General features: G+C 43.4%; 1 long non-coding RNA gene across 2 annotated transcripts; it reads left to right on the top strand.

Annotated features, from left to right (window-relative positions):
- Positions 1 to 260: 260 nt before the first annotated feature.
- On the top strand, positions 261 to 8,633 carry LOC306644309. 2 transcript variants are annotated; one of them, XR_013759278.1, is made up of 4 exons: positions 261 to 390; positions 727 to 2,056; positions 6,512 to 6,806; positions 7,717 to 8,633. It is a non-coding gene; the product is annotated as an uncharacterized lncRNA (long non-coding RNA). The 2 variants fall into 2 exon arrangements; XR_013759279.1 differs by having other exon boundaries at positions 6,512 to 8,633.
- Positions 8,634 to 12,283: the final 3,650 nt, after the last annotated feature.

The raw sequence follows: 12,283 nt of genomic DNA, 5'->3' as shown, positions 1-12,283 counted from the left end.
GAAATGTCTGACACAGGGCATCTTCCCTGCTCTTATTCAGCAACTTCCTGAGGGGCTGCTCTTCCTCTGTCTTGGACAATTAGGGCTGTGAGAGAATGTTCTCAGCTTGCAGACCACCTGAGGGTGGTCTTGATGAATCTGAGATTTTAGCCCTTGAACTCAGAGTGGCAAGCCCAGGAGGGCAGAAGAATGCAGACGCCTGCCTATGCAAACCAGAGAGAGGCCCGTCCCCTCCTGTGTCAATGCTTTGTCTTTTCTGAAATAAATTCCAGTGTTTGCTGTAGTGAGACAGAAAAGGGAAGAACACTGGTCCATGGACTTCCCTCAGCTGGTTGCAAACCCACTTAAAGCAGCTGTGTGTGGCCATTCAGTCACTGGATACAGGAGCAGGTGAGTGCTGAAATCTGGGAAACCCTACTTCAGAAGATACAGGGTTTGGCTCCGAGTGGGGATGCACACCTGCAATCCCAGCTGTGGCAGGAGAAGCACAAGTCCAAGGCCAGTCTGGGCAACTGGGAAGACCCTGTCTCAAATTTTAATGGGGCTGGGAATGTAACTCAGTGGTAGAGCATCCTTGGATACAATACCAAGGATCATGAAAATAAAGTTCTTTAAAAAATAAAAAAGGAGACACACAGTTTAGGATAAAATGAAGTTCTCTTTAGCTTTGTCTTCTGATGATTTTCTTCCCTTTTGTTTATTCCCTCCTCTTTTAATTAAAAACAGGATGTTTAAACCCATTATTTTTCTTAAACAAAACAAAACAAACAACAACATCAAAGAAACCAGGACAGCTTCTGAGCCCAGACAGCACACAGTGGACCCTTGGCAGTCATACAAGGTCTTAAATACCAGGTCACGTGCTCAGTTGGCGTTTTACTCATCTTGATTAGTCATGACTCATGCTGGTTCTTCATGCATGCATCCATTCATTCATTGTGTGTTTTAAGTATGATTTACTTTGAATCAGATATGATTCCAAAATTCATAGGCTAGAGTCACAACCTGTAAAGACATTTTTATAGCATACTGAGAGAATAATAGTGCAATTATGCACGGCTAGCCGTCTATGATGTGCCTTCCCAGGTATCTCATGTATGTCAAGTTTCTGCAAGATTGTGTGTGTGCGCCAAATGGCAGTTTCACTTTGGCTTTGGATAGATCTTCCTGCACAGAGACAGATGAGAAGAGAAAGGAGAGAGACTGAGAGGAGGACAGAGGGAGAGAGAGGAAGGGAAGAACAAGGACTAGAGCACTCAAGGGAAAAAGAGAGAAGACTGCTCAGATGAGAAACTGGGGCGATGGCAAGAAGTGTGTGTGGAGAAGAGAACAAAATGAAGAGTCCCAGCAGCCATGGAAAATCTGCTAATGCAGTTGGAGCTATATTTTTCAATAGTGAAGCACGTTGCAGGTAACTAAAACAATGTCTGTGGCATCTAAACACTCTTCACTCATTACTTTAAAATACTGCTTTATTAAACAGAGTAATCAGGGTAGAGATGCTGTCTGGGAACAGGTCCTGATAAAGTAATGAGCACGGCATTATGCATGAGGGGTTTATGAAGATCTCAACAGCCTGTGGCAAGAACATTGCAGAAGTGAGTGTTCCTTCATGCTTCACATGAACTCACTCACTCATCTCAGCAAGCTGACTTTTTAAAGTGGCAGGCACAGAGAGAATAAAGAAGGCAGGGCATATCTCAGTACCACAGGGCTGGCAATTAAGCAGAAAGCTAGCGAAGCAATGGACCATAATGTTGCAGTGTGAGAAGTGCCCCGGGCTGCAGGCCCAGAGTCCCGTGCACAGGCTGGGGAGCGGAGGCACCTGAGTGAGAAACGAGCCAGCTGTCAGACTCCAGGCCGACACTGCAGGAGAGCAGCCTCTGCACAGGCGAGGTCTGTTCTGGACTCTGCCAGTCCAGTAGAGGTGGCAAAGGGACATGCGGGAGGTGAAACCAGAGCAACGTGAGGACCAGCCCGGGAGTTCTGCTCCTCGGTGGGAGTCTTTTCTCTGAAATCACCCCCAATCCCGACACTGGGCGACTTTGCCTAAGAGGTACCTGGTCTCTTACCTTTCCTCAACCTCCTTCTCCTCCTCCCTTTTTCTAATATTTTGTCACATTTGCTTCAATAAAAAATAATCCTCTGTGACAGTTGGGACAATGGATCATGCAGTTTGAATCTAGGCACTTGATTCCACTCCATCATGTTGTGACCTTAGCAGGTCATTTCTACTGTCTGGGCCTCGGTTTCCCTATATGTAATCCAGAGCAGAGAGGGTTAGTTGCTCAAATAGCCACTCCCACCTAAGTCATCTCTATTTTTGTCATCAGAACAAAGATCTGCTAAAGGATTTAGTTCTCAGAGTGTGGGGAGAGGGTTAGTCAAGATCTGTCGTCAGAGTCTCTTACTTGGGATAGGTTAGCACTGGAAGCCTGTGGCCATTATCTTCCTGATGGGATCTCATGAGACCATGTCAGAACACCTCCAATCCAGCCTTTCTCCCACCTGTTTTGACTTTTTAAGTCAAATATTCCTGCACATTTTCTCCTTTCTGATTCATATTTGTTCATTCCAGCCATTTATTAATCACCTACTATGTGCCATGCACATTCTGACTTTGAGTACATTATCTTGTTCCTTCTGGTCAACTGTCCACCCTGGGTGGATTCTTATCTGGTTCTGTGCATGAGGAAGCAGAATTACTAAGGAGCTAAGATCACAGGAGTGTAAGGGGAGAGACAGGATTTGAAACCAAATAGGTGTAATTCAGTCTCTGCTCTTTCCATTCAGCAGCTTGTCCTCCCCAGCAGACATGACGGTTCATGGCCTCCTTGGTGGGGTTACTCTTACTGGCCTCCAAGAGAAAAGCTGAGTGTGGCTCAGATCTGTGAGGCTGAGTGTGTCACCCTGGGTGTCTCTGTCCTCTCACAACTGCAGTGTCCTGCCTTGGCCCTGCCCTTGTCTTACCCTGGGATTTCCACAGAGGCAGGCTCTCCTCCCTGTGCCAACGTGAGGCCCACGGGATTCTCTTCCGTGAGCCCTCTGCCTAATGCATGCTTCCAATTGCTGTCCTCTGCATTCTAGCTCCTAGAGGGCTGTCAATTTAATATTTATGATCTAAGAAATATAAAAACACACTCAAATTAGAGAGATCAGAATAATGAGTCCCCACATGGCTATCAGCCAACTTCAACAGTTATCAACGGTCTACTATTTTTGCTCATTCTCCCCTCAACTTACGTATACATGGCTCTCTGGGGAATTTTAAAGCAAATTTCAGACTTTTATTGCCTCATTTGAAAATGCTTCACCAAATATTTTTTATAGCAAAACCAAACCACCATTGGGAGACTTTTGATTATTTTTGATGGGATGAGTCACTTCCTTCTGAAGCCATCCTGAAACTGGGGAGCAGTGGCCTGGGTGGGCTGGCAGGCAGGCCGAAGCCTCACAGAGCCTGCTGTGCCAGTGTGGACCTGTGGGGTGGCAAGCTGGGGCACACTGACCTGTCATGCTGCAGCACAGCTGGAACCTCTGGGCATCCTTGACCCTGTGACCTCAATATCCTGTTTTCCAACCAATGGTGAGAAAATAAAAATGGGGCAGGTCCGAATGGAAGTTCAGACTCAAGAGATAACCAATAGCCTTTTCCAAACCCTGATTAGCAAAAGTTTGGACCAATAGCATTAGTATTTTTCCAGACTCTATTTGGACCAAATAGCATTGACCCCAGCGCTATATAAATGCCCAGACTCGCACACTTGGGTCCCCTCTTGCCTCTGCGCGAGTTCTGTTTCTGTTCTCCACACCTGAGTACATCCTACTCTGTTCTCTCTTGCCTTCTGTTGCCCCATGAATTTCATTCTTCAGATCCAAATGGCAAGAACCTGATGGGAAGCTGGCGGGGAGAGGCCAGGTCTATTGCCACCTGGAGGGCTTGGCCCACAGGAGCAACTGCAGCACAGGGCAGCCCGCCACTCGGTGGGGGAGAACCGGGCTTTGTCGACTGCGCCCCTTACAGCGCCTGCAGCTTACCTGGACTTCACCCCACACCAGAGGCAGTGAACGGAGTGGCCTGGGGTGTATTTGTGTCTGGTGAGCGGAGTCCCTCTCTGCTTCCTGATAACCATGATGTGAGCTGCTTCCCTCTGATGGTCAGCCTCAACTGGAGCCCCATGGAATGGACCCCTCCTTCTAAGTACTGAGCCCTCTGAAACCGTGAGCCCTAAATAAACTTTTCCTCTTCTACAGTTGTGCTGGTCATATCATTTAGTCACAGCTGGGCCCTGCCCTTGAACTTGAGCATGGAAGAGCCCCATGGGGTCAGAGGGTCTGCACTCATGGGTTTCTTTCACTACTCTGTTGTTGAGCTGCCCTAAGCAAGCTGTTCCCATCTCTGTGATTCCATTTTGAACTGGTGAAGTAACAAAGTATACTCACCATAACCTCAGTCTTCTTGTCAATTAAAAGTAAGATAGATAAATGAAAGTGACTTTTCTTTACTTGATTACAAGATTCTCACAGGGATAGAGTGCCTTTTTTGATGGGTGGGACTATTCTGTGATTAAGAACATGGGGTCTGGAGAAGGCTGCCAGGACTTCATCCTGGCTTGGCTAGTTAACGAATGAGTAATCTGAGACAAATTATTTTTCCTATCCATGCCTTGGTTTCCTCATCTGTAAAAGTCAATCAATTATAAAACCAAGTGAAGATTTGCATGGATTGGCAACACAATGGCAAAGTGACCGGAGGGAGCGGACACATTTTGAGTTCTGCTGTGGCTTGTGTGACTTATCAACCAACTAACCACTTATTTTCAACTGATGTCCTTTGCATTTGATGCAATTTTGTCAAGAAGGTGTTAGCTTGAATGACCTCCCTCCAGGAACTAGAAGGACAATCAAGATCTCAGCAGGAAAGAGGCATCACCAAGTCTCCACCTTGGAACAAAATCCTATGTTGTCCCTGCCCAAGAAGTGACAGTCAGTTGGTGTTCAGTCTCTTGAGAACAGGCTTGTCTCTGAAGCTTTTTAGTTGCTCAATAACTAGCAACCTCTTCCTTGTCACTTCCTGGGGTTGAGATGGAATCAGTGAAGCCTCTCCTTCAAAGAAATGAACTAATGAATAAAAATCGGGGATTAATCGCTGCCTCTGGAGGATTAGGCATGCTTTGTGATATAAGTCTGTTTTCTATGTAGAGCTTGAAGGAAGGCCTTTAAATATAAAAGCACCTGCCTGCCATGGCAGTTTCCCTTCTTAAACTGAGACAGTGTTCAAGCAATAAAAACAGTTCAACCTTTGGAGACAAAAATAGTTTGCTTTAAATCCCAATTCAACCAGTTTAGCCGTGTGTGCATCTCTGCTTTCCACTACTGTGACAAAACACCTGAGGAAATCAACTGAGAGGAGGAAAGATTGATTTTGATTCGCTGTTTCAGAGGATTTAGTCCATGTTCACTTGACCTGGTGGCTTCTGGGCCTGTAATGAGACAGTCTGTCATGGCAGAAGTACGTGGTTGAGGAAAGCCACCCACCCCATGGGAAGAGGAAGATATACCCTGCCAGGGCACATTCCCAGTGACCTCCTACGTCCCCCAACTAGCCTTACCTCATACAGTTTCTACCAATAGTCCCTTCAGTGATGAGCCCATCAAAGGATTCATCTATTGATGATATCAGAGTACCTCTTGATTGAGTACCTCTTGATTTAGTCCCCATCCCAAATCCCCAGCTCTGAACATTGCTATATTGGGGACCAAACTTTCAATATGAACCTTAGGGACATTTCAGACCCAAACTGAAACAGCATTTAACATTGTGCTTCGTACATCATAGACTAAGTCTCAGTTTTTTAAGCTGCAAAATAAGACAATAATCTCTATCACAAAATTGTTATGGTATCCAATAGAAAAATTAGTATAAAATCTTATATTTGATAAAATCATTATTCATGTACTATATAAAACACCATGATTTATTGAGTAACAGTTTACCTATGTCAAATCAGCAAATAAGTTCACCATAAATGTTGAATTTAATATGTCATAATATTGAATCAATATTCCATGGTGTATAGTAGTTAGGGTGGTAAGCACTCCACAATTATTAGCTTCACTTTTAACTCAACAGACACTCATCAAGTGCCCAGGAGTCAGCGGACTCAACAGGGCCTTAAGATGCTAAACATTTAAATACTGAGCCAGGGTAACAGGGCTCCTTTAAGAATAAAAGACTCAGTTGCTTTTCCTTGCCAGGCTCACCTTGCTTTGGGAGAAGTCCAAGTCCCAAATGCCAGTGAACCCAATGAAGGCTTTACAAACCAGACTTACAACATGATGAAGATATTTCTTGGTTTTTGATTTTGTCCTTTAAAATTCTAATACTTCTGTGTGTTCAAAGAAGACAGGTTGAGGAGGACTGTCTTTCCAGTTATGGTCAAACTGCAAATAAATTCACTTCCTGCTTCACCATGGTTTCTCTCTCTTTCTAACTGAACTCCTGATGCAGGTAGATGATCCAGTCCAGCCTCCTGGGAGGCCCAGAGCCAAGTCAATGTCTGAGGACCCCGTAACAGATTGGTGACCACGAAGGGATAGTGCCCTCTGGTGGTGTCATTTGGAATACCACTCACAGAACAGAGACACCTGTGGCTAGTTTGACCCTGGACAACCGGAATATATGGGACCAACCCCTGCAACTGTGAAACTAGTTCTGGACTAATTTTGTCTTGGAACTTCAGCCTTTGTTTGACAAGGAAGTTTGAATTTGGAAAATTTGTGGCACCGATTTGCAGGGAAACAAGGTAAGTTACTTAGGAAAATCAGAATGTTTGGAGTTCTCTATTGTGATTTGCTTGAAAATAGAAAATGCTAATTCTGGGTCAAAGCCCCCTAGGAAGAATTTTAGCTAACTAGTATCTAAAGCCTCCTTTGATTTATTGTAACTGGTGTGTGTGTGTGTGTGTGTGTGTGTGTGTGTGTTAATCTCTTACTTTGGTTAAGGATTAATAGACACTAAAGGAATTTGAGAAATTTAGTAATAATTCTATTGAAAGTTTATTTATAAGAGGGTCTCTAGATTTGGAAGAAAAGAGACAAACTTCCCTCCCTTCCACTGAGGGTGACCCTTAGTGACGAGGATCTTGAGGGAGGTGCTGGGGGGACAGACCATGACATAACGTGGTCTCACAGGAGGGGGGTTCGAAGCACATGCCCTGCTCTGCGTGGGAAGAAACTGACCACTCATGGGAGGTGCACATGAAGAGCCATCACCCTGCACCTTGAATCACCCCTGCGCCTTGGTGCTCCGGCTTTCTGAGACACATTCAAAAGGGATGTTTGCTGCACTGGTGTCACTCTTGAAGGAATCCCCATAAATGGCACATCTTACTGACCCCAACCCCTCCTGAGCACCAACCCTTGCCTGGTCACTAGATGATCTTCTAGCAAAGCAAGTCCTAAGAACTGCTTTGGGCAGAGTGTAACTCAATTTTAACTTATCTTGTGGCTTATTACTGATGAATTTGCCTTTGGGTTGTGTGTGTTTAAGTCAATATTGTTTTATTTGGTTGTCATGCCTAATTTAAAACATCTCTTATGAGTACCCTTAATATAATTCTTAAATCCCAACTATAAGGCTAACATGTAAAAACTTTAGGCTCTTTGTCTATTTCTCTGTTTTTAAAATAATTTTTCTCTTTTGCTTACACCCAGATAGTTGGTTTATTCAAGTTGGCTTGGAGATTTGTTGTTTCAGCCAATTCTAACTGGAATGCAGATATAAAAGGTAACTCTCAGATTATTGTGATGGAAGGAAAACAAAGGTTTTGTTTTTCTTTTTACCAGACTTCTGCTGGTAAAAAATTTCATTCAAGTCTTATTTTTTACTTGCACATAAAAAGCTTAAAATTATCCATATAATCCAGTGACCTTAAATTGTTTCAGTTGGTCATAAATATAATTTGGATAAAATGATCTGTTTATAAACCTGGTAAATTTATATTACCATATTACTTTGTCTTCTGATTGGAATTTTAACATAAACAGATGTCTGGAGAATTGGATTAAGTTTGTTGTTAAGACAAAATAGAGATGTCTTCAGAATTGTCAGCATTGTACCTGGGTTGATTGCCAACTAGGATTATATTGATCTCTGTTAGATGTTCAGGATGGAATATCCATTGCTTTCTGTGCCTCAAGTATAGCCACTTTTAAGAGTTTTCCTCGGCAAAGAAATAACTTAAAATATTGACTCTGCTTGTCTGATATCTCAATGTTCATAGGCAATCTAGAAATAGCTGTTAAAAATACATTGGGTAAATGTAAGTGAGAAAAAGGGTTGTAAATATACATGATAGGGAAAAGCATCTGAATCATTCCTAAATAAGTTAAAATACTGAGATGTCAATTGCTAAGTATAAATTCAAATGTTCTCAGCTTTTTAAAACATATAAAATGACAATGTATTTGGGTCTTATGTTAGTCAGTTTTTTGTCACTGTGACAAAACACCTGAGAAAACAACTTAAAGGAGGAAAGATTCATTTTGATTTATGGTTTCAGAAGTTTCCATCCAAGGTCAGCCAGCTTCATAGTCTTGGGCCTGTGGTGAGCAGAACATCATAGTGAAAGAAGGAGGCAGAGGAAGGAAGGAAGGAAGGAAGGAAGGAAGGAAGGAAGGAAGGAAGGAAGGAAGGAAGGAAGGGAGGGAGGGAGGGAGGGAGGGAGGGAGGGAGGGAGGGAGGGAGGGAGGGAGGGAGGGAGGAAGAAAGTAGGAAGAAGGAAGGGGCTTTGGACAAGGAGTAGTCCCCGGGCACACCCCCAATCTCACTCTCTCTGAGTAGGTTTTACCTCCCATAGTTTCTACCACCTCCCAACAGTCCATTCAGCTGTGAATCCCTCAGTAGATGAACCCCCAGATGAGATCAGAGCCCCACCGCCAAGCACTGCTGTACTGGGGAACAGGCCTTTAACACATGAGTTTTTAAGGGACAGTCCCGATCTGCCATAGCAGATCTGTTAGATGTGCTTTCATGAGCTGCTCATCTATTCATAAACATGCAGTTTAAACTTGCTTTCTTCCTGGGTCTCTATGAAAAAGTCACATAACTGAGAGTCACCCTTCTTATGAACATGTGTCCTAAAGTACGCCTACTAACTGATATGATTCAAGTTATCTGAGAAATGAACTTGGAAATAACATGCTTTCTGAGTATTATAGCAAGTTATTCTTCATTGTAGATGTCTTTATAACTGAGGTCTGAACCTGACTCCTTCAGAGCCCAGGTCTTCCGAACAGTGACCCAAGGAGTTTTACTGCTTAACTTAGAGAATGGCACATTCGCAGGAAGGACAATAAAAAAACAAAAAACCGAAAGCAGTTGATGGTTAGAAATTTCTCACTATTCATTTTTCTTCTACGAAATTTTATTATGCTTCTGGCACTTGCTGTTATTCTTCTGCATTACATATCCCAAGATACTACCTGGCAGATTATATAGTTATTTTAATTTCATTATTAAAACACCTTGTGATGAGCCACCAAGAGATACATGATCCTTTAATAAGTTTGAGAACAACTATTCTAGAGGGATAAGAGACATTTAGAAATGAAGATTTTAATTAAAACATCTCGATCTGAGATAGACCAGCGAGGAGAGACGGGCTTTGAGGAATAACATTTTAAAACAACTGAGGGCGAAGCTTAGTTTTGTTAAAAAGTTGCACTTAAAGAGTACTTGTACTCATTAAAGGTCTTTAAAATCACACCACTTTATATTTAAAAGGCATTGGTTATGTAAATGAGTTTTAAAAGTAATACAGTATGCTGCTTCAAGACACGGCACCGGGGCATTTGAGGAAACTGCAGAAGCAGGAAGATTCTCTGACCTTGCCTGCGTTTCTCTGCTGAATCATGCCATCAACCCTGGAAAAGAGTTTTCTGTCATTCCCCGGAAGTAGGTCAGCCGATGCTCCGCTGAGAAGAGTCTGTCCTGTACCTACAGGAGAGACGCATCCCTGTCTCTCAAGAGACAGCACAAAAGAGAACCGAGCACTCGGCCTGGCTGAACGTCCCCAGTTCATTCCCATTATCCAGACCCCTTTGTCCACCCAAACTTCACAACTATCAAACTGCGTGCCAGAATACACAGGGGTCCTTTTTCTTCAGATCTTCATTTCTGAAGGCCCCTGCTTCGTGCAAAACTTAAATGCATTTGTGATCTGGATTCTGCTGTAGGTACCTCAGTCATGAAATGGGCAGCGAGCGAGGAATCGTTCCTCCCCTCCACTTCTCCTGGGGAGACCTGTAGTGCATGCTTACAGATCTTGGCTCAGGTTTGGGATCTGTTTCTTTGGCTCTGAACCTCTCATTCTTCATTCTTTCATTTGTCTTTTTAAAGGAAGTGGAACTTCGATGCACTTAATGCTCTCGCACAGCTACATTTCTAGTGGATCTGAGACTCAAGTGGAGAAAACAATCTGAGCAATTCACTGGGCTTTTAAAATAAAGTCTAAAAAATTTATATTTAAGATCTGAACCCACAATTCCATTTAAAGGGAAAAGCCAGTATATAATGGCTCTGCTGCAACAGGGTTTCTTTCCTTGAAGCAAAGTTCTTTAAAAAGTCAAGTGCTTCACCCTGGCAAGCAAACACATACGCACAAAAGAACATTTAGAAGTATCCCTGAGTCAGAAAACATTATGATTAAAATTGCTACTGTCAAGTGAAAAGTTCCTAATGAAAGAGCCTGTCTCCCGGCTCTTGTGATCAAATCTTTTCATCTTGATGCGTTCTCCTTGTCAGTGCATCTCCTGCTCGGGTATAATAAATCGCCTTTGCAATCAGCTTCTCTTGTGTCAGAAGGCAGGGGAAGAACCAGGGATGGGCACACCCTCAAAACTCTACTTTCTTTAAAATTTTTCCATTCCTAGACTCTCCTGATCTTTCACTCAACCACTCGCTCATCCCTAAATAAAAATACTCATTACCTCATCCCTTAATTAAGGATAGAGTAAATGTCTACAGCGTTCCACATGCTGAGAAGCATGAATAAGAAGAGGAGTAGGGCGGTATCAAGCAGCTGACACAATTGTGGCGAAGACGGACAGGTCGGGCCCTATTCACAACAGTGTTCAAGTGCCACGTTACAGACGTATAAGTGCTCATGGTGCAGGATGAGGAGGGTACACATGTGTCCTGGGCAGCCAGGAAGCCATTGCGACTTAGCATCTTCAAGGATGAGGTGTTCCAAAGATTGCTAATGGCATTAAAGACAAAAGAAAGATCATAAGCCAAGGCCCAGTGCAGAGAGGGTGCAGGACAAGCTGCAGGGGTGGGTGACACAGGGCCTAAGGAAGAGAAGAGAAGCTTCTCTGAGGATGCTAAGAAGTCAGGAAAGGCACCACAGGCAAGAGAGCGAGGAGCGGCTCTTGAGCTGCCTCGGGGGTGGATGAGGAGCAGGTGCAGTGGCAAGAAGAGAGCGCTCTGAGGCTGGAAGCTGACGGAGCGAGGCTTCGCATAGTCCAGGGAAGAGACAGTGAAAAGTGGAAAGCAGTGTGACAAGAGGTGGAAATGAAGGCAACATTTAAATCCTAAAGATATTGAAGAGATAAGACGATAGGGCTTGGGGACAGATTGGTGGCAGCTAACGAAGGAGTGGAGTTTGGTAAAGATCATTCTTACAACCGTGTTATTGAGCCCCAGAACAGATTCGACCCTATGATCCCATTCTAAGTGATCATGAAATACACTGAATTCAGAGCACATCAAAAGCAACCTTTATGACAGTTTTTGCAGATCACTGAAGAGAGTCTGTTCTCCTCCTTCCCCCAAAACTAAACGAACGGATAAGAAAAACAATGAAAAGTAAAATCCAGAGTTTGCAAATTATTCAAAGGCAAAAACCCAAACTGAGTGTCGTAGCTAAGAAATCATTTCCAAGATGTGCTATGAAGGGTCTCTCCTGTTTTCTTCTAGGAGTTTTGTGGCTTCAAGTCATGTTTCAGCCTTCCGTCCACTCTGTGTTGACTTTGTGGGTATGGCATGATACAGGAGTCTAGTTCTGTCCTGGATATGGATATATGGATATCCTGTTTCCCCTATACCATTAGTTGAAGAGGCTATCCCTTCCAAGGGTAGTCTTAGCACTTTGTTGAAGATCATTTATAGTATGGCTTACCTCTGGATTCTCTGTTCTGTTCCATTGGTCTGTCTTTATTCCAGCTCTGTACTGTTTCAATTATTATGGTTTTATAATATTTTTTCAAGTTAGGAAGTATT

The sequence above is a fragment of the Sciurus vulgaris genome (assembly GCF_902686455.1).
Source record: "Sciurus vulgaris genome assembly, chromosome: 14".
NCBI lineage: Eukaryota > Metazoa > Chordata > Mammalia > Rodentia > Sciuridae > Sciurus > Sciurus vulgaris.
This window is presented reverse-complemented; position numbering and strand designations above follow the sequence as displayed.